The following is a 21781-nucleotide window of genomic DNA, read 5'->3' on the forward strand; positions in this document are numbered from 1 at the left end:
GCCAGGGAGCCAGGGACTGCAGTGCCAGGGAGAGACTGAGACTGAGTGCCAGGGAGGCTGAGACTGAGTGTCAGGGAGAGGCTGAGACGGAGTCAGGGACAGCAGTGCCAGGGAGAGGCTGAGACTGAGTGCCAGGGAGAGGCTGAGACTGAGTGCCAGGGAGAGGCTGAGACTGAGTGCCAGGGAGAGGCTGAGACTGAGTGCCAGGGAGGCTGAGACTGAGTGCCAGGGAGAGGCTGAGACTGAGTGCCAGGAAGTGCGGATCACAGGTCTCTCTCGGACCAGCAGCTGATCCCGGGATTAGCGGGGGTGGGGGGTGGGTGTTTGCCGAGGAGTCATCACTGACGGGGAGGGAGGGGGGTAGTTTTTCTGAGAGGTGCACCTGACGTTGGGGAGGGGGGTCACAGCATGTAACAAGGACACCTGACAGCTGGGAGGTACATGCCAGTGGGCGGGGAGTCTGGAGGGCGGTTACAGCTTCGGTGGGGGGTACCTTCGGTTTGGGGGTGTCAAGGGGGCAGCCGAAAGTGTGGATGCACGTGAAGGAGTACAGCGCGGGGTCTTTCTTTGAGGGGTCCCACTCCCACACTTCCTATCGGTGATGGGGCGGTTGTGTCCCGGGTTGGGGGGCGGGGCAGGGGCGGAACCCGGGAGGAGGCGGGTCCAAGGGGGGGGTGAGGCGGTGGCGGGATCCGTGAGGCCTGAGAGGATCCACAGAGTGGAGGAGGAGGAGAGGGGGTGCGTGAGGAGCTGCGGTGAGTGGGGAGGGGGTCCGGGGGGCAGTGTATGTGGCGGGTGCAAGTCCTGACCCAGTAACAAGCTTCCAGAAGAGAGGGGGGGCAGTGTCTGAGCCCCCCGTCCTGCGCGGCCACACTCCTAACGTCCCCTCCGCTCCCCCTCCTCCCCGGGGCCCCACTAGGGAGGGTGGAACGGGGAAATCGGCAAACACCCAGTTTACCCCCAGGGTCGCTCTCATCTAACCCCCGGGGGGGGGGGGAGGGGGAGCAAAAAAAAAGTTCGTTGTGGGCCCCGGACCAAGCTCTTTAATGAGTGCCAAGTGCCCCCAACACCTCCAGTTCTGCCCTTGTGCCAACAGCAGAGTGCCTTCTGGGTGTTGTAGTTTCAAATGTGTTCATAAATAAAAGTCATAAAACTGTATAACCTGCTTGAACCCCATGACTGGCTGTGGGCGGGGCACTTGGCATCTGTACCCCAGTATTTTACTTTTGAGATCCCGAATAGTCCCCTAATGCCCCCTCGGCAGTTACTGGTCGGGCTTTCCTGGAGCCCGGAAGCCCCCATAGGAGGGGTAGTTTCACTTTAAGAAATCTCAGCAGTGTGGTTAGCCCCTCCTCCCGGTTCAGACCTGCTTTGTAATATCTCACTCTGAGGCTGTGCACACAACTATCGTCGACTTTATAATCCATGTGTCGGGGATGGGAGGAGTGTGTGGGCGTCCGGAGGGGCGGGGGGCAGCGCTCTGCCTTCTGGGAGTTGTAGTTTTCATTAACATTGTATCAGATAATAACATTCAAACATTCACCCTGCTGCCGACCTCAAGTGTCCCGCACGGCTGAGGGTGTCACGCATGATGCGGGGCTCTCAGCCACAGTGCTGGCTGCAGTGGGACCACCTTGAACCCCAGATGTTCACCCCTAAGGCACCTGGTGTCTTGGGACACTGCTTGTGTGCCACTCTGGGTCTAACTGCTGTGTGTTCGCTGGTCCTGACGTCGTTTCTTAGCTGCGCGTGCGTCTCGTCTGCTTCTAGGCGCTATCAGTGCTGCCTTGCTGCACAGCGTCGTCACTGCAAACAGTCTGGTAGATTGTATGTTCAAGGTGTTGCACGGCCCAGAGAAGGCGTGTGCTTGGAGACGGCAGCTAAGAGATGTGGGTCTAGGCGCTACAAGGAAAACATGTATATTTACAGAATTGTATGTACATAAAATACACAGTGGCCCTAATAATATCGACTTTGGAAGGACGAGAGGAGAATCCGCCCCAGAGGAAAACGGGTGTGTGTGGCCGTCCCCGGGACGGGGGTGGCGGAGGTGGGGGCGGGGGTGCGGTGAAAGACATCAGCAACACACAGGGTTGTAACAGGAGCCACCTTGTATAAGTGTGACGCAGCCCCTCTTGTGGGTCGCAAAACACGTCCCTGCTGTGTTGACTTTGGTTCTAGAAGCTTCTGTCCTTGGCATGGCCTGTTGGCACTGTAAGCTGGCACTGCACCTGGGGCGTGCTTCGGAGTACGTTTCTGTCTGCAAGTGATTCTCGGAGGCACTGCACACGTGTGGCGTGTGAGGTGAGTGTGCGTGGTAAGGATGGACGTGAGCTGGGCGAGTGTGCGTGCTCAGGATGGACGTGAGCTGGGTGAGTGTGCGTGGTGAGGATGGACGTGAACTGGGTGAGTGTGCGTGGTGAGGATGGACGTGAGGTGGGCGAGTGTGCGTGCTCAGGATGGACGTGAGGTGGGCGAGTGTGCGTGCTCAGGATGGACGTGAGGTGGGCGAGTGTGCGTGCTCAGCATGGACGTGAGCTGTGCGAGTGTGGGTGATCAGGATGGATGTGAACTGGGCGAGTGTGCGTGCTGAAGATGGACGTGAGGTGTGAGCTGGGTGGGTGAGTGTGCCTGGAGAGGATGGATGTGAGGTGTGAGCTGGGTGGGTGAGTGTGCGCGTGCTGAAGATGGACGTGAGGTGTGCGAGTGTGCGTGCTCAGGATGGTCGTGAACTGGGTGAGTGTGCGTGGTGAGGATGGACATGAGCTGGGCGAGTGTGCGTGCTGAAGATGGACGTGAGGTGTGAGCTGGGTGGGTGAGTGAGTGTGCCTGGAGAGGATGGATGTGAGGTGTGAGCGGGGTGGGTGGGTGGGTGAGTGTGCGCGTGCTGAAGACGGACGTGAGGTGTGAGCTGGGTGGGTGAGTGTGCGTGCTGAGAATGGACGTGATGGTGAGGATGTACGAGCTGGTTGAGAGTCACACCCCTGTCTGCATGGTTTCCTCCACGGTGGTCCTGCTGTGACCCGGCCATGTCCCCTCGGAGCGGCCTCTGCTTTAGTAATAAATGAATGCTCGTGTATAGCTCCGGACGGGGCTCTAAGGCGCTTCCGCATACCAGGACTGATTGTGTAATGAATGGGTTCGGGACAGGTGTGGGGGTGCGCAAGGAGCCCCACACGCACCCCTGCAGGCCCCAGGTGGCGAATAGGGGCCCTCTCCCGGAGGCCCTTGTAGGGCCACATACACAGTCAGCAGGGCAGAGACATGCCGTCCTTAACAACGAGAGCACAGGTACTGCCAGCAGGACAGCACCCCACTGCCCTTAAACCCGTGGACCCAGACACTGCCAGCAGGGCAGGGCCCCACTGTCCTAAAACTTGTGGACCCAGACATTGTTCGTAGGGCAGTGCCCTACTGTCTTAAAACTGAGGGCGCAAACACTGCCAGCAGGGCAGAGCCCCGCTGCCCTTAAACCCCTAGACCCAGACATAGCCGGGCAGAGCCCCACTGACCTTAGCTGTGGACCCAGACATTGCCGTCAGGGCCCCACTGTCCTTAAGTGTTGTGGACCCAGACACTGTCCGTAGGGCAATGCCCCTCTGCCCTTAAAGCTGAAGACCCAGACACTGTCATTAGGGCAGTGCCCCACTGCCTTTAAAACTGAGGGCACAGACACTGCCAGCAGGACAGATGCCCCCACCGCCCTTAAACCCGTGGACCCAGACACTGCCAGCAGGGCAGGGCCCACTGCCCTTAAAACAGAAGGCACAGACACACACTGCCATCATGGCACAGTGCCACTAACTCTTAGCAGCAGACCCACTCTCAGCAGGGAAAGACCACCCTCCTACCCCACCTTTGAACCGAGTGCCCAGACCCTCTCAGCTGGGCAGCTTACTTTATGGCACGGGCACTGTGAGCAGGTCAGAACTCAACTGCCCCTCAAACTGAATATCACAGCTGTTGAGAACAGGCCTGAACCCTGACTGCCCACAACCAGACAATTGCAAAGAGAACAGTTGATGGACAGAATGCTGAACAATGTGTCACATTCACCCCAGTAAAGAGATCTGGGCCTAAATCTATCGTTTTTTTTGCTCACCATGCCATTCCAGTTTGAATCCAAGCCATATGCAATTCAGTCTGACCCTGTGCCTCATGGGAACAGTCCAGCCCGAACTGCCAAGCCAGGTCCTCTCTGGACTGGATACCAGCATCATGGGACTGGTATCGGGGCTTCACCCCTCATCAGCCAGGCTAGCTGGAATCCAGTGGCTAAGTGAACAAGGGACCCACGTCTGGGCAGACCCTGCCAACTTAGGGCGAAGAAAGCAAACACAAAGAGATGATGGACGGAGCGCTGAAACTTTACAGACACTCACCCCCGTCACAGATCTGGGTTGAATCCATCATCGTTCTTTAGCTAACTTCGCCACCCCAGTTCAGGCCCAGCCATATGCAAATCAGTCTTGACCCTGCACCCAATGGGAACAGTCCAGCCCGAACTGCAAAGCCAGGTCATTCCTTGACTGGAAACCAGCATTGTTGGACCAGTTTCAGGTTATCACCCTCATCAGCGAGGCCAGCTTGAATCTGGTGTCAAAGTGAGCAAGGGTCCCACATCTGGGCATACCCGCCCACTCAGACAAATGCAAAAGGAGCGGGTCCCGTGCTCACCGCACCACTGGATTCGAGGTAGCCTGGCTGAGATGGGGTGTTACCCCGAAACCGGTCCCAGGATGCTTGTTTCTGGTCCAGGGAGGACCTGACCTGGCCTGCCAGTTTGGGGTGGACTGTTCCCATGAGGCACAGGGTCAAGGCTGATTTGCATATGGCTGGGCCTGAACTGGGGTGGCAAAGTGACGAAGCGGACAATGGCAGAGTTTAGGGGGCTGCAGACCCCTCCATGCCTCTTTTTGCTTCTAATATATGTGATCCACACAGTCTAAATTAACCAATCTTCATTTAATGTGTGTATCTTGGCTTTTTATTGTCAAATGTGCAGAAACGTCGGAAAACGTACTCCAAATGTTCTCTCCCAATCATAAGCAAACTGATGATGTGCTATTGAATTATAAATACATTAAGGAGTTCTAAACATAGGCGGTTGTTTCATAATTGCCAATAAACATTTTATTATTATTATCAGCAGCATTTATTGAGCGCATAGCTACCCGATTCAGGCTTCCCAGCGCTAATGATTTAGTCATTAGCTGACAAACAAGTACTTGGGGCAACAGGAAAACAAGCTTCTTCAATGCAATAGGTCTCACATTGACGCGAGTTTGAGCTATTGACATTGTAAATGACTGCCTATTGTTTTATTTTTTATTTTTTAAACCTAAATAAAATACATTGTCATTTACAATGCCAATAGCTTAAACTCTCGCAAATGCGAGACCTATTGCATTCAAATGCTTGAAGGCATCACTGCGTTGCCCCCCTTGTGTCTCCCATGGCCCCTGAAGAGCTCCCCTTCTGCTACGTGTTAAAAAACACAAGTCAATGGTCACACGTGCACACGAGGCCCTCCTGCAGTAACAAACTTGTTAAAGTAAATGGTGCTTACAGACTAAAGAAACGAAAGTAAAAGGGCCACTCCTCCTGGGAGGTTACAAATGAAGACAAGGCGGTACTAAGGAGGACCTAAGAAGCCAAAAAACGAATCAGAAGCCAGCATTTACGAAGTACAATGACACAAGCCAATGACAAATATGGGCGGAGAGTGGGGGGGGGGCTTCAAATACATACTCCAGTACAGCATGGCTTGCGCATGCGCTGCCCAGGCTCGACCTAAACAGAAAACAAAGGGAATATGTTCACCACTTGGCCAGGGGATGCGGAAATATGTAATAGCGCCAGACATGGGGGTTCAGACTCTAACAAACAAGCATTGGAAAACCCAGTAGTGCTGTTTTCTGTGTGCTAACTCGTGGAACCAGCATTTCTGCACGTTTGTATTCGCATGTCTTGTCTCTTTATAGACAGACTTACTGGCGTTAAAATTTTTTACATAAAAATATAGACAAGAAAGAGCAGTGGATTAGAGATGGATGGAGGCAGCAATGAGGAAAGTCTGGGAAATGGTCAATAAAAATGCACGCAGAGTGGTTTGGAAAGAGCTGAGGTGAAAGTAGCGTGGATGAAACCAGCGAGTCCAGACAAAATAAAGATGATTCGGGTTATAAAATGGAAGTGGAGATATGGGGTGTGAGGAAGAGACGTGGGCATGGTGTCATCCGGAAGATTGGGGGGGTGAACTTTAGATTTTCCAACAATCACGCTGGGGTGGTTTATAGTGTTAACATATATTATACCACAAGCAGGGCGCATGAGAGGGGCTTAATGGGCAGTGGAAAGGGGGAGTAATGCAGGTTGGTAGGGGTACTAAGTGATAGAAAACAGAATATTTGGTAAAATAACCAACATTGTTAAAGACTTTTATGTGTTTATTTATAAATTCCTGATGAAATCCAACAGACCTCACGGTACCAGACTGAATGCACCAGTACCGAAATATTTACAAGAAATTACATTTATTACGGGGGTGTAACCCCATAAACACCCTCCACCCCCGGACGCTACGGCATTTGAAGATACATTTGTGAACACTTAACTCGTATTCCCACTTTCATCAACTACCCAAAAATAAAGAGAAACTGGGGGGTTCTTTGGCTATTTTTGATCTTTCAGACCCTGTCAGGAATAATATTTAAAGTGCTTCATGGCACTTGGTTGAGCCCACCCTGGATTATAAGGATCAGGGTGAGACCAGATGATGAAGCGTGAACCCAATACGGTGTGTGAGGGTCCACAAACAACCCTTTTAGGTTTTTAGGTCTCGGCTAGCGAAGGCTGCGCTTGCGCAGTCTCGCTCGCGAGATTTAATGACTTGGAGAAGAGGGGCTTGAACCCGCCCCTCTTCTCTCCTCTTCTCCATTGGCTGGCCTCTAAAATGCTGGCCAGCCATTGGAGAAGAGGCTTGTCTCGCAAAACAAGCCCCGTCCTTTTCGGATTCGGGGGCGTGTTTTTTTGTTACTTTTCGCTGGGCGTGTTTTTCTCTCCTCCAGCCAATAGCAAGAGGAGAGAAAAAGAAAAACACGCCCCCGAATCCGAAACCGCCGCTGCCTTTCTCCGAGGCATTTCTGCTTCACCTCGGAGAAAGGCGGTGGTGTCCCGGCGTCAGCAGCTCTGACCATAAGGTTTGAAAGGATTTTCAAATCTGGCAATACTGTACTTACCCGAAATCATTTTCGGGTACCGGCCTCTGGCTTCCCAGAAACAGAAAACGTACGTCGCTGGTATCTATGTCTGAGAAAATTAGCCATCTGACAGGAAAACATATTTATTTAGAAATATAGCTGACAAATATGATTTAAAACGCCTCCTAAGGCTGTCTGGGTCTCCCCAAAATGTAATTTTAGCTAAGAAAAATGTTAGGCTCATTCGTTTAATCGGACAGTATTTGAAGTTCCTGGGAGCGGCAATAGTCTCCGGGCGCTGCAGGCTCGAGCTGGGCTGCTTCGGCGCAGCAGGCAGGAGAGTTCGCCTGTAACGCCACTGCCGCTTTGACCGGCTCAGCCGCTCTATCTACCGGTACCGGCGTCTTACGTAGCCGACAGTGGGCTGTAACCTGGCAGCGGCGGGCGTTCGCCTGCGGTTAGGGGGCCAAGAGAGAGGAACAGGTGCCGCTACAGCCTCGGGGGTCGTTCTACCTGTGCAGAGAGTCTGGGAAAACCCCAGCAGGATCTGCGCACTCACGGACCCCGCTGCCTGAGCACTGGCGCTGGGCAAGGGAGGAAGCATGTCCGCGTTTTCGGAGGCGGCGCTGGAGAAGAAGCTGTCGGAGCTCAGAAACTCGCAGCAGAGCGTGCAGACGTTGTCCCTTTGGCTCATCCACCACAGGAAGCACTCTCCACTCATCGTCACCCCGTGGGAGCGCGAGCTGCGCAAAGGTAGAACAGCCCGCGAGCAGGGGGTGGGCCATGCGGGCAACTAGAGACAAATTTTGGGGGGGGGGCTGAAAAAGATTTCGGGGGGCTAAGTCTTCCAGAAACACAACAAAAGCCTCATTAACGAGTAAATGGTCTTTTAAAGACCTGTGAAGTGCTCGGGTCCGGCTGCAATTAGACGGACGCCAGCCCGCGAGGCTGTCTCAGCCGGGCTGACACACATGACGGGGGAGGGCTGAAGCCCTGTGAGCCCAATGGGTGTTGCGTGCCTGGGGTGGGCCAGAACCATGCACCCCATCATTTCACAAGCCACTACACACAGCAGCATACGACACCCTTCTTTTCTGCGTGAAAAAAGTGTGGTATAAACAATTGACCACAAGGCTCCGCACAACACTTCCACCTTCACCAACTGAAATGCGGACGCTGTCGCCACTATAGCTCCCACCTCAAATGAAGGCGCACGCCCTAGCTTCACGAATACTTAATTATTTAGACCTCTCCCTGGGCAAACGCATTTGCCACGGCCAATCCTAATGCAGTGCCGATGCAGAAGGAGCTGTGCGCAGCAGGCGGTAGCGTTTCGATCCACCGTAGCCCAAACATCCTATATTGCCCTCCATTCTCAATTCTCATACTGTCTTGCAACTTCAAAGCTCATATGTTTGTTCAGAGCTTTTCATCCATAAGTGCACATCCTATTTTCATTTGACCCAGCACCTTATTGCGCCAGCGCGCCTTTCCATGTTCCCTTTAATGGGTATAGATGGGGGAGTTCGCAAGTTTTCACAGTTCTCAGCAGCGGATAAAGTATTGCACTGCGTGCATAGTGGAGGCAGCTGTCGAGATCAAGTATGGAAATGTATTGTTCTTGGATACGGTTGAACTTTTGTGTCCATTAACTAGTGTGTGCTGAATTGGCCCCTTTTGTAGTCATGAACTGAAGAGCCACAACCGGTTCGAAGGGAATAGAACCTGGTGATAAGTTATAGCCTGTATCACCAGGTGTGACATTTGTTGGAGTGAGTGTTTGAACTATTTTTGAAACTGTGAGTCCCGCGCTTAATTTGTGAGGCTGACGGCCACTTGTACAGTTAACTGCTTGATGGCCAATGCTGATCTTGTTATCCCCCACGTGTACAGACAGCAACATGTCTATTAACCGGTATAATCAAATAACCAAGAAGAGGAAATCTTTAACACGATCCGGCGCACATCTTCACCAGAGATAAATCCATAAATGAGTGTAGTGTGCTGTTCCTCCATGCCACTCTATTCCGAGGCAAAATGGTGCAGGCAAGATCGGCAATTGGTAATAGATGGTCCTATTCTTGGGATGCAATCGCCCTCACCCACCTAGGTGGCATGTTTCATCATCTGGCCCGCTCCTTGCTGAGCGGGCACAGCTGTTCACAGCAAGCCTCCAAAAGCGGAACTCAAGTGGGTATATTTTTACTTTATCCTAGCCTGGCGTTTGACATGGTGCATTTGAATGCCCTTCGATGTGGGTTGAAGGAAGAGGTGGTGGTGTGGTTAAAATTGGCTCTGGGAAATTCCTATTCTAAACATCTTATTCCTAGCGAATGTCTATTCCCAATGTTTTGGAGTGGGGCTTTAACCCGCCCCTTTTTTTTTTTTTACCTCTTCTCCATTGGCTGGCCTCTTAAATGCTGGTCAGCCATTGCAGAAGAGGTTTGTCTCTCCAAACAAGCCCCGTCCTTTTGCGATTCGGGGGCGTGTTTTTTCGATTCTTTCGCTCCTCTGCCTCAGCCAATGGCAAGAGGAGAGAAAAAGAAAAACACTCCCCCAAATCGGCAAACGCCACTGCGTTTCTCCGAGGCATTTCTGCTTCACCTCGGAGAAAGACGGTGGTGTCCCGGCGTCCGGACGCATTTGGTGTCCCGGCGTCCGGACGCTTTTGTTAATTTCCAATACTTGTTTTTTCAAGTGCTGGCGTTTCTGGTAGGAGGCTTAATTGGTGAGTGAAAACTTTTCTTTCGCCGTCCGATCCGGGTTTCTTTCATTCGTCTGACTTGTAGTATCTGTGGCCGGCTGCTGTGATACCATGATCGAATTAGTGCGTCTGTTGTTTGCACAGGCGGGCTACCCGGGGCTCTTTGAGAGGACCGGAGATTTGGTCGAGTGGGTGGAAGTTAAAGAGGGTAAGTTCTGGCCTGGTTTTTTTTTTGTATCTACTTGAGAAAGGAGCAGAGGTGAAAAAATCTTCAGCATGGCGACTGATCCTGCAAGTTTACTTTTCACACTCTGCGTGCTCCTTCGCCGGTGTGGACTGAAGCAGCACGGCTGACTCTGCCTCTGGAGGCTGCAACTTCTCCACATTTAATTTTAGATTTTGTTTATTTGTAAGAGTGGAGCTTGGACGCACTGTAGAGAGAACCGACCTGCTGTGGTTTTGTTGAGGGAGGGGAGGCGCGATTGAACTTGTGAGTAAACAGTTTAAATTTTTTTTTAAAAGAGTCAGATATAGGTGGCTCTGTGTGTGTGTGTGTGGCTCTGTATGTGTGTGTGGCTCTGTATGTGTGTGTGGCTCTGTATGTGTGGGTGGCTCTGTGTGTGAGTGCAAATGCAATGGGTCTCGCATTGGAGAGTGATTAAGCTATTGACATTGTAAATAACAATGCCGTTTCTTTAAATGTTTTTAAAACAAAAACATACAAGAATGTCATGAGCAATGCCAACAGCTCTAACTTTAACAATGTCGAGACCATTGCATTGTAAATGCTTGTTGTTGTTTTCTCTGGAGAAACGGGTCAGAAGGGCGGTTGGATCCTTGGTGTGGAATACTTGAGGGAGGGAGGAAGGCGCTGTCCTGGGATTTCCCCCATTTATATGTAGAGAATCTCTCTCCCTTCGAGGACGTGTGGGGAGAAGGCATAGGTAAATCTAGTGTGACCACCCTCGGTACAACCTTTAACATGGTGCCATGCACGCCGGTGGTTGTTAGGAGAGTCTGATGCCTGTGACGAAGGGCCTCCCTCCCCCCCCACCCCCCTGGAGGGCCCTCTTCACTCTCTTCTCACACTCTCCACCCTCGGCCTCTGCTTCGGCTGGACCTTGACCCCGAGGCCCAGCTGGTCCTGAGGGGATGTCTGGCAGCCGTGCGCCTGGAGACCTGCCCAGACAGGAGCTGGGTGTCTGACACCCGTGTTGCACCAGAGTGAGAGGCCGCTGGCACCCCTCTGGGGCATATGCAGTATTCCAAGGGGGGCCGCAGACATCCAGCGATCACTGCTGCAAGAAGCTCTTGTTTGTCACTTTCTTTCTAGGGGTATATGTCCCTGAATGTTTCCTGGTAGCTTTTTTTGCTTGAATATGAATATTCCTTGCAAAAATAAAAGACTAGCACTTTGGCAAAACAGTAGCAGTTGGTTTAATTAAACACAACGGCCAGGAGAGATGGCAACAATTGGGGTCTGAAGACTGTCTCAAAGTACATTGGTTATGACTGTCCTTTTCTATATTTCACAAAATGTAATAAAGCGATTTATGCAGTCCTTTTTAGAACCAGAATCTGGGCCTAATCACGGAGTCATAAATCTTTGTCACTTGATAAGAAATACAGGTGGGCCATGACCAGTGCTTAATTTGATCCAGTGGCTTACGGTGTGCGACACTGGCACTTAATTGTCAACACCAGCAGTTATGACCGCTGCCACAGGGTGGCGCTGTTTGTGCAGAACAACAGTTGTTTTATTATTTCATTATACATTAAAAACAACTATTGCCTGCTGCCCAAGACATTCTTATAGCTATGAGGGCCTCGAACAGTCTGAATTGTCGCACTTGTAGCAGTGTGATAAGTAGTTGTGTAGGTACTGTGATGGCAGCGCTGACAGGGGCATTGGGTGGGGAAAGCTGCAATGGCCTCTTGATGATGGCCCTAGCACTTCTCTCTTTTATTTTAACAAGGTAAGCACTGGTCTCTACCCTGTGTGGACACAATGCGGAGCACGTTGAAAACATGTCCAGATGTCCGACACATGGAGCGCCTGATCATTGCGTGTATTGTGCATGCTGTGTTCGGATTGTCTAAGTGTTCCTAACTTAGTGTGGCATCTGACTTTATGGTATTTTGGGAACGCGCCCCCCTCCGACCAAATGTGTTTTATTGGGGGCCAATTTCCCAAGATCATTGTGTTGTTGCAGACTATCTGTGGGATTGATCGGGGTTTTCCTGTTTGCACTTTTGTCTAAGAGTTATATATCACTCCACCTGTGATCTGTCAATCAGTTGCTTCAGGCCTAGGCCACAAGGCCTGCCTGACAACGTATTTCTGACTGGGGGTTGAGAGAGAGGTCATATTGGCTGAATTCAACAACAGAGATGCAAGTTCGTTATTATACGTACATATATCATGGTGTATATCGACATCATATTTATCGATTATTAACATTCCCCCCCTCTGGCTGAGTTTTCAACTACATCTTTTACCCCATACTTAATCACTGTCACATTCTTCGAGGTTTGTTGCGTTTCTGTTTTGTCTATTACTAATTCCCTAGTTACTTTCATTCTACCTAACTTGAGGACTGTGTTTTTACAGCATGAAACTACACAAAAAGAACAATTGGAAGCAATAATGGGCACAAACTGGTCTCCCATCGAGGAGTCCAGGAAAATGTCTGTAGGCCAGTTCTGCTCAGGGGCACCCCACTCCTTCATGTCGGCTTGTAGACAATACAGTTGGTGGATGCCAAGAGTCAGTGTCCAATTTTCTAAGTTGTTTCCGGGTATTAAAGTACAGCAGGAAGCACCTATTTGTTGTTATTTATTTATTTATTGGGCACACACTTCAGCCTCTATCGCGATCATCAATTCCAACACATACCAATGCTGCATCACCATGAGGCAGATGGCTCGTAGTTCTTCCTTGATAGCATTTAGACCGAGCTCAGTATTTTTGATCATTTTAAGCAGTTCTCACCTTGTTTTTTGTTACCAGCATGTGTTCGCTTATGTTTGCAAGTTGAAGAAGGGTATGAACCCTCCTGCTTTCACTTGAGTATTAGAAAACCACCTGCATTCTTCCGGAATGTCCTTGTACTGAGCCCAGCCAAAGTAATCAGCAGTTCTTTTTTCTCGAGCCTGATGCAATAAAGTTGTTTTGTTCTGTAGCAGATGTTGGTACACCTTGGATAGATCTTCTCCAGGGAAGACCAAGGTCGGGGTGTGTGTGGTTATGAGGGTAAAGAGGCTTCGCCATCAGGGAATGAACTCTGTGTAGGTAAACTCCCCACATTGCCAGTACGTGTATATCAACACGGAGGTGGCCCATTGTATATCTGGTACGTTCAGTATTGCTTCACAATGTTTGTTTGTGCCAATCAGTTATCGTGCCTTTGCATTTGAAACACAAGGAATACAGTGTACGTTTCTGTTCAATTAGGGGTTGCCCTTTCCCTTCTACCCACGTGTAACCGTCTATCTTCGTCTCCCAGTATTTCTGACATGGGTGCTATCTATGCTGGCATTCCATCCTTCCCTTCTAGACTCATTTCCCCTGGTATCATCGAGGTGAATGGCCCTGCATTGGAACTCTGCGTCGGGGTTCCGTTTGGGATTAAAGAAGACAGTCTAAGACCAGCTAAGGGCCACCCTGGGACCCCCAGACAGAGGCGGGTGCTAAATTGTCTGTACACTGATGCAGTGGTCTTGCTACATCCATCTGTCCCTGCCCTCCCTTCAGTCTAACGCCTCCCTGCGCCCCGAGGGCTTCCCTGGCGGGTGTCGTCGTGGTATGAGACGGCCCACTCAGGAATGGCTGAGGCGTGAGTGAGGACAGCCTAAGCAGGGGCGCAATGGCGCCCCACAAGCCTGCGATGGCAGGCCTAATACATGGTTGACAGGCTAAGCAGTGGGTGGCACACTCAGTGCTATGCCTCACTACTAGCCAGTGCTGTACCCTCCCGGGTATGTGGGGTGCCTGTTTATGGGACAGGCATAGGTTCTACACGAAAACAAACCACATACGCACCTCCTTCCTGGTATGTGCGGGATGGGCACGCACACCTTCCTTCTGCAGTACAGCCGGAAGATGACCAGAGATCCTGAGGTCATGCAGAGAGCTTCTGCAAAAGTTAGGAGGAAAAAGCAAATCATTTTGTGGTAAATTCCCCAATGAAGGGCCATGTCCAACAGTCTCCCACTGCGCAGCAACAAGTGTTGCTGTGTTTTTAGTAACTTTTGAACTGTCTGAGCAAGAAACAACACTTTTTTTTTTGCTAAAATCTGCAGATTGTGGCAGATGATGAATTATGTGGCATATGCGTAAAATCTAAAAATAATGCGAAAAACGTTGCGACTGCACAATCGCATAATTCCAGTGGCCCTGGCTATACTAAACACAAGTGTCCAGGAGGATTTAATTATAGTTACATACTCAGTCCTACCCCAGTGTGTCAATATTGTACTCTTTATAAATATTTCATTCACCCCCATTCAGTATAACAATGGATACAAGACCTTGAGGCCATTTGTTTAGTGAATATTCAGTGTATTCCACAATAGTAGTGTAGACGGCGCAGTGCTATTAGTGGCGTGAGTGTGGTGTCTTCTGTGCAGAGATGAGGCGAGCAAAATCTACTTACAGCATTTTAAATCCAATGTCAATCTTATTACAACCAGAGATGTGCGACAACGTTTCGATCCATTTCTTATGAGAGCTTCATCAGGACAATAGGCGTCTCACTCGAGTGCCCTCAATGTATGCAAGTAAGTGTCCCTCTCACTGGTATGAGACTGAAGCGAAGGAGCACAGAATACTCACAAGTCGCCCCAGAAGAAGCTTAGACGGTGGCAATCCATGCAAACAGTAGCGCGAGGGGCGCAAAATATCCATTTCTCTCGAGGGGTGCTCGTGCAGGCATCTTGGAAATTGTGTGGGTGCAGGAGATGTTGCATGCTGACCTCTAAGGTAGGCTTTTCCTCCTTGCGTGTGGTTTGGTGTTGTGGGAGAGCATGTGCTGTCAATATAGCGCCTTCTTCGGAGGAAGCAGTTCAAGGTGCTATTAACCAGGTTTCTGTTCTAGTTGGTGGCCTTTGTTGACCAGCAGAGCTTGTTTCAAGCTATCGTAAATATGATCATGTGTCGTCTTCTCCCAAAGATGACCCTCGTTTGAAGGCTAGCGCCTCCAAAGACCGGCGCTACATACAGATACCGAGATATCTGTGAAAACATCTGACCATGGAGGGGGGGCGGAACCGTGCATGTCAGATGCAAATGAAGTGTTCTCCCTTCGACGCCGCGCTACAAGAAAGATTCTTCTAGAACTTTCTCCAGCTCTGAGCCCACACATGTGCCTCAGTCCACTCGTCACTCCTTTCGCCACTGGGAGCCCTCCGTGAAACATCCCCTTCAGAGATGCCCCAGCTCCCCCACCCTCCACTTCTGCTCTAACGGAAACATATGTAAGGCTGCCCGGGGGGGGGGGTTGCGCAGCGGCCCGCCCCTTTGAGGGCGGCCGCCTTAGTGCCACAGGAAGGCACGGGGTGGGAGGTCGTGTCCCTGGGTGTGACCAAGGGAGACCCCAGACAGGTAGCTGCTTCCGGCGGGGAGCAGCAAAGGGGGGGGGTACATATGCTGTCCCCGCCCCCTCCTCGCCCTCTTGTTATGCGCATGTTTCTTGGCAGCGTCAGAAACATTCAGAACTCAATGCTGGTGGTTAGCTTGTTGTCAGGCTGTTCAGAGGTATTTTAGCTCAGGCATGGCCAAGCATGGATTATAGGCCGGTGGTCTGCCCTGGGATTCGTGTTAACAGGCAGGTGAGGCAGCAGAACTTGGAGGGGCTTGGGTTTGGCCTCGGGGTACTAGGGCGGAGCCTGGTTGCTCACTTAGTAGCACGCCCTTGAGTTAGACGAAACAGGTACCTTGATGCGAGCATCAGTACCGGGTAACTTCTCCCCCCTTCAGCACTGGCTGGCAGCTATGCAGGTGGCCTTCCAACAGGGCCATGGTCCATATGATTAAGGGAAGCACCAGGGTAACACTTTGGGCTACAACCTGCAGGAGAACAATTTGGCTTTCCCAGTATTCAAATAGAGAAGCATTTTACACGTTGTTCTCCTCTGTGGTCACTCTGTCCTGTCTCTCCCTGGTATAATAGCAGAATTTTGGGAGGGCAAGGCTTCACATTGGGTGGTGACTGATGGAATACGATGGGCGTACTCCAACGGAGTGAAAGAGGAAGGAAGGTAGGCTTGTCAACCCTTACCTCCTCCCGCATGGGCTCTGCCAGGCAGGAGTGGGCGGAGCCTGGTTGCTCACTTAGTAGCCCGTCCTTGAGTTCGATGAAAACAGGTACCATGGATGCGAGTATCGGTACCGGGTAACGTATCCTGCCCTCCAGCACTGGCTGGCAGCTATGCAGGTTGTGGAAGTGGCCTTCCTCGGGGGCGATATGTCCACATGATTGAGGGAAACCCCGGGGTAATGCTTTTGGGCTACCAATTAGCAGGAGAACAATTGGCGTACCCAGTATCCAAGATAGTGAAGAATTTTACACGTTGGTCCTCCTCTGTGGTCACTCAGTCCTGTCTCTCCCTGGTATACTAGCAAAAGTTTGGGAGGGCAAGGCTTCTCATTTGGTGGTGACTGATGGAATGCGATGGACATACTCCAACTGAGTGAAGGAGGAGGTAAGGCGGGCTTGTCAACTCTTACCCCTCCCGCATTGGCACTGTCAGGCAGGAGTGTCTTGTCAAGGGGATTGTTCTTCAGCCATTCAAAGGCTACATTGGACCAACGCCTAGTTTTAGGTTTACGGTCATTTCAGTCAAAATCCACGGGGGAGTTAGAAAGGATGAGGGCACCTGTCCTGTGGGGCAGGCCGCCCGCCGGTCCAGCTGGGCGTAGATTGTCTTGGCTGGACCTGGGAGAAGCCCGGTATCAGTTGCTGTAGGAAAAAGGTCTACCTGGAGCCATGCGCAGTTGCGCAGAGCAAAGAGGTTTTGGGCTTCATCAGGCATGGTCTGATACACGCCAAGTCCACAGGGTGCCGGGAGGGAGATGGGGTGCACCTCTCTAGTTTAGGCACGGTTCTTTTCCTACTGGACCTAGGGGAAGCTTTGGCTGCAGCAGGTTGTAAGGAAATAGGTCTACCTTGGTGGGGGGCCCTGGTAGTGACGGTGGCCACTCCCAAGGCTGTGGAGGAGTTACAGGGCGATCCAGGGTCTGCACATACCAAGGGGTATAGCATGCAGCAGCACCGTGTGGTGCTAAGCCAGGATACCCAGGGATCTTTAGCGTGTCCACTGGAAGACCTACGGCGCCCCGCTAACCGACAGGCGGTTGTGGGTCTGAGCAACCGGGGGCTGCCATGTATGCTCCGCCCACCCATCACGGGGGGGCGTGTGAAGCATGTGGACTGGAGGTCCACGGATGGGAGGGGGGGACCCTCCCAACATTTGGTATACACCAATTGGCGTTGCCATGGTGACTCTAGGCTTATCAGACGGGCAGGCGGCTTGGGGCTGGCCTGCCCTGGGATCGCCCGTAAGATAACCCACCGTGTTTGCATATTTATTATGCTAATAAACCTGCAGCAATATTTCTCCACTTACATTCAGTGTCGTGTGTTTTATTTATGTACTTATGTGTGTTGTGATAACTGTTGCCGATATTGGCACTATGTAAGGATGCCCGGGGGGGGGGTTGCGCAGCGGCCCGCCCCTTTGAGGGCGGCCGCCTTAGTGCCACAGGAAGGCACAGGGGTGGGAGGTCGTGTCCCTGGGTGTGACCAAGGGAGACCCCAGACAGGTAGCTGCTTCCGGCGGGGAGCAGCAAAGGGGGGGGTACATATGCTGTCCCCGCCCCCTCCTCGCCCTCTTGTCCACTCGTTCGCCTTGCCCGCCCATCCGCTTACCCGGCATCCGGAGGGACAAAGGGGGGGGCAGGTTTTTCTAACAATTTTCACTTTGTGTTGCAGGAGGAGTTACAGGGCGATCCAGGGTCTGCACATACCAAGGGGTATAGCATGCAGCAGCACCGTGTGGTGCTAAGCCAGGATACCCAGGGATCTTTAGCGTGTCCACTGGAAGACCTACGGCGCCCCGCTAACCGACAGGCGGTTGTGGGTCTGAGCAACCGGGGGCTGCCATGTATGCTCCGCCCACCCATCACGGGGGGGCGTGTGAAGCATGTGGACTGGAGGTCCACGGATGGGAGGGGGGGGACCCTCCCAACATTTGGTATACACCAATTGGCGTTGCCATGGTGACTCTAGGCTTATCAGACGGGCAGGCGGCTTGGGGCTGGCCTGCCCTGGGATCGCCCGTAAGATAACCCACCGTGTTTGCATATTTATTATGCTAATAAACCTGCAGCAATATTTCTCCACTTACATTCAGTGTCGTGTGTTTTATTTATGTACTTATGTGTGTTGTGATAACTGTTGCCGATATTGGCACTATGTAAGGATGCCCGGGGGGGGGGTTGCGCAGCGGCCCGCCCCTTTGAGGGCGGCCGCCTTAGTGCCACAGGAAGGCACAGGGGTGGGAGGTCGTGTCCCTGGGTGTGACCAAGGGAGACCCCAGACAGGTAGCTGCTTCCGGCGGGGAGCAGCAAAGGGGGGGGTACATATGCTGTCCCCGCCCCCTCCTCGCCCTCTTGTCCACTCGTTCGCCTTGCCCGCCCATCCGCTTACCCGGCATCCGGAGGGACAAAGGGGGGGGCAGGTTTTTCTAACAATTTTCACTTTGTGTTGCAGGAGGAGTTACAGGGCGATCCAGGGTCTGCACATACCAAGGGGTATAGCATGCAGCAGCACCGTGTGGTGCTAAGCCAGGATACCCAGGGATCTTTAGCGTGTCCACTGGAAGACCTACGGCGCCCCGCTAACCGACAGGCGGTTGTGGGTCTGAGCAACCGGGGGCTGCCATGTATGCTCCGCCCACCCATCACGGGGGGGCGTGTGAAGCATGTGGACTGGAGGTCCACGGATGGGAGGGGGGGGACCCTCCCAACATTTGGTATACACCAATTGGCGTTGCCATGGTGACTCTAGGCTTATCAGACGGGCAGGCGGCTTGGGGCTGGCCTGCCCTGGGATCACCCGTAAGATAACCCACCGTGTTTGCATATTTATTATGCTAATAAACCTGCAGCAATATTTCTCCACTTACATTCAGTGTCGTGTGTTTTATTTATGTACTTATGTGTGTTGTGATAACTGTTGCCGATATTGGCACTATTTGTCTTTGAAGACGGCAAGGGATATAGCGCCTGTTATGGTATAAAGTGGATTCTGTGCGCTAGTGATTGTCAGAACCCGTTGGTGGCCCCTGGGAAAGCGGGGAGTCACTGAGGCACAACCGTGGTGGTCGGGCCTCTAACCACCGGTGTCCTGGGGTCTGACCTACTGTGGCTGCAGGCTGGGCTGGGGCGACCAGCCTCTGGCTTCTGAAGGAGGTGGTATGGACTGTGGGGGAGGGTGTGGGGTGGACTCGAAACACACACTTCAGTTGCGCAGTCAGTCCCCGCCGTCCAGCCCACTCCTGGTGTTTACAAAAGCCTGAAACGTGATACTACACAGAGTAAGGTCACTCCGGCACAAGGGAATCCATGAACACAGCAGTGACTCGGCAAGGCTGGCACCAGCGTGAGGCGACTGGCAGTGCCAGCCGCGTCCCCGTGTGCGTGACCCGATGGGGCGTTCACCCCCTGCTAGGGTGAACAGGCGCCCCGGATTTTACCGACACTTGTCTTACTGTTAAATACATGTCTCGGTTTTGGGGACAAAGGTCGAATCATTATGCAAAGCAAACTGTATGCCCCCCCTCCTCGTTCCACGCGCCTCGGGAGGCTGAAAAAATCAAAGCGCTTCATCTGTTTCTATCAGTTGTAAAGGAAGATTTCGGCTGAAGGCCCCCAGCTGAGGGGCACTGGGCAGGGGTGGGAGAGGCGGGCACAGGGTGGAGGTCCTGCCATGGGTAATGTTCAGTACATGTAGCTGAGTAAATGTGTGTGTGAGAGAAGCTGGCTTAGTATACGGTGCTCACTTACGCGAGTGTAGCACCCCACACTAATCCAGACAACCCTTGTGGTGATTTTAGTGGTGTTTGACAACCCTAGAAAGCTCTCTCAGTGGTAGCTGTGGAGAGCAGCCTTCAGGCTTAGTCCAGAAGGAGAGTAAAGCAGCTTGTTTGACCAGAATACAATCTTATAGGTATAGATTAAGTGAAAAAGAACCACACAGTCTATTTTATAAAAATATGAATTTATTGTAAGATACTCACTCACACATATAGCTATCCTATCTCCTACCCAGAGATGTGCACAATGCAAAGAAAACGGGTAAGAAGCGGGATTACTCGGTGGTCACCGGGGGGGGGACGGACCAAACCATTTACTAAAATAGTAAAATGGTGGGTTGTGAAACACAACCCAAGCCAAGACTATACCCAGAAGACATAAAAGTGCTGGGGACCCAAGGAACCACCCAGGGTAAGTACCTAGGAGCCCCGCGGAGGCCATATGCAGAGTGGAAACTCGACCGGGGTACATCTGCAAGTCAACGGGTAAGTTGCGGTTGCAATTTTAAAGAAGGGCCCTTCCCAGTGGACCCTGAAGAAACCTGTGGAAGACAGAATGTTGGAGAGCCACGCCACCCGTGGATACTCGAGGAACCCGGATACCTACACCAGGGAAGCCGGGTGTATAGGTGCGAAGTGGCATCGGAAACCTCCATTGAATTCAATCGAGGACTTCAGGAAGATGCCACTGGCGAAAAAATGGAAAGTGTTCGGTGGAATCCAACCCTGGATTCAAGAAGAGTAGAACGTGCAAGCAGAGGGAATGAGTCTAGGTCACTCAGGTGTGACCAGGGGGCACAGGAGTAGTGTGCCCACCAATGTTGGCTGTTGCAGGGAAGTTGACGGTGCCCTTGTTGCAGCCACGTGGACCAGGTGAGACGGAACGGTGTACAATCTGTCCCACGTCGATATTCAGAAAATCCGTGTCCTACAGGAGCACCTACAGGCCTTGGCAATGGCAACACGTGGCAGAAGATGCAAAGGTACGGTGTCAAGACCAGCGAGGTCCAAGAGACTCACTACATACAAGTGAATCCGAGTAGGCCCCGAGCAAGCAGGAGAGCCCACTGGAGTTGAAGAAGACCCTTCAACAGGGTCCAAAGATCTCTGGAGACAATAGTCGCCCACCCTTAGCAACAGCCAGCCAACGCAGTGAACAGGGATGCAGTTCCGATCGTGTTGACCAGGGATACTGGCTGCAGTCTCTGTCTGAAGACAGTGCAAGCCTTGAGGAAGCTGTTGGACCCATCACCTGTGTTACCGACCCGGTGGAAGACCAGGATCAGCAATCGGTCAGCTGTGATGCGGTGCCTGCCGATGCAGGGAAGTGACTCCTTCACTCCCAGGGAGATTCATCGGGTGTCTTGGGATGTCCACATGACTTGTATGGAGCACGGACACTGACCGTGCTGCAGGCTGGTGGAACGAAGAGGTCGGGAGTCGACCGTCTTCCCGGTTGCAGTCTTGGTTCCAAAGCGAAGTCCAATGCCATCAGTCCAACGCGGTCAGAATGTCCAGAGGGTTGAAGAGGATGCAGAGTTTGATCTGAATCTAATTCCACGACAAATCTAGGGAGCCACCTACAGGTTAGCCCTTAAGTACCCTAAGGAAAGGGTTGGGACGATTCAGGGTTCCCTCTCAGGGAAGGGATCGGACCGTTGGGAGGATACTCCCATGTCTTTTGTCCAGTTTTGCGCCAAAGCGGGAGCCATCGACTCCCTGAGCTGGTTTGAAATGGACTATGCAAGGAGGGCCCCAAATGTGCCCCTCAAGCAGACTG

General features: G+C 52.1%; 1 protein-coding gene across 16 annotated transcripts in view; it reads left to right on the forward strand.

Moving 5' to 3' along the window:
* Nucleotides 1-668: 668 nt before the first annotated feature.
* PACSIN3 (protein kinase C and casein kinase substrate in neurons 3) overlaps nucleotides 669-21781 on the forward strand; it is a 339753-nt gene continuing 318640 nt past the window's right edge. For 6 of the 16 annotated variants that reach the window (XM_085646611.1, XM_085646617.1, XM_085646623.1 and 3 more), the window contains exon 1: nucleotides 669-755. The gene's annotated coding sequence lies outside the window, so the exon portion shown is untranslated. The remainder of the gene's footprint in view (nucleotides 756-21781) is intronic. The other 10 variants (XM_085646624.1, XM_085646615.1, XM_085646622.1 and 7 more) reach the window with 10 other exon arrangements.

This window comes from Triturus cristatus, chromosome 3_1 (assembly GCF_964204655.1).
Source record: "Triturus cristatus chromosome 3_1, aTriCri1.1, whole genome shotgun sequence".
Taxonomy (NCBI): Eukaryota; Metazoa; Chordata; class Amphibia; order Caudata; family Salamandridae; genus Triturus; species Triturus cristatus.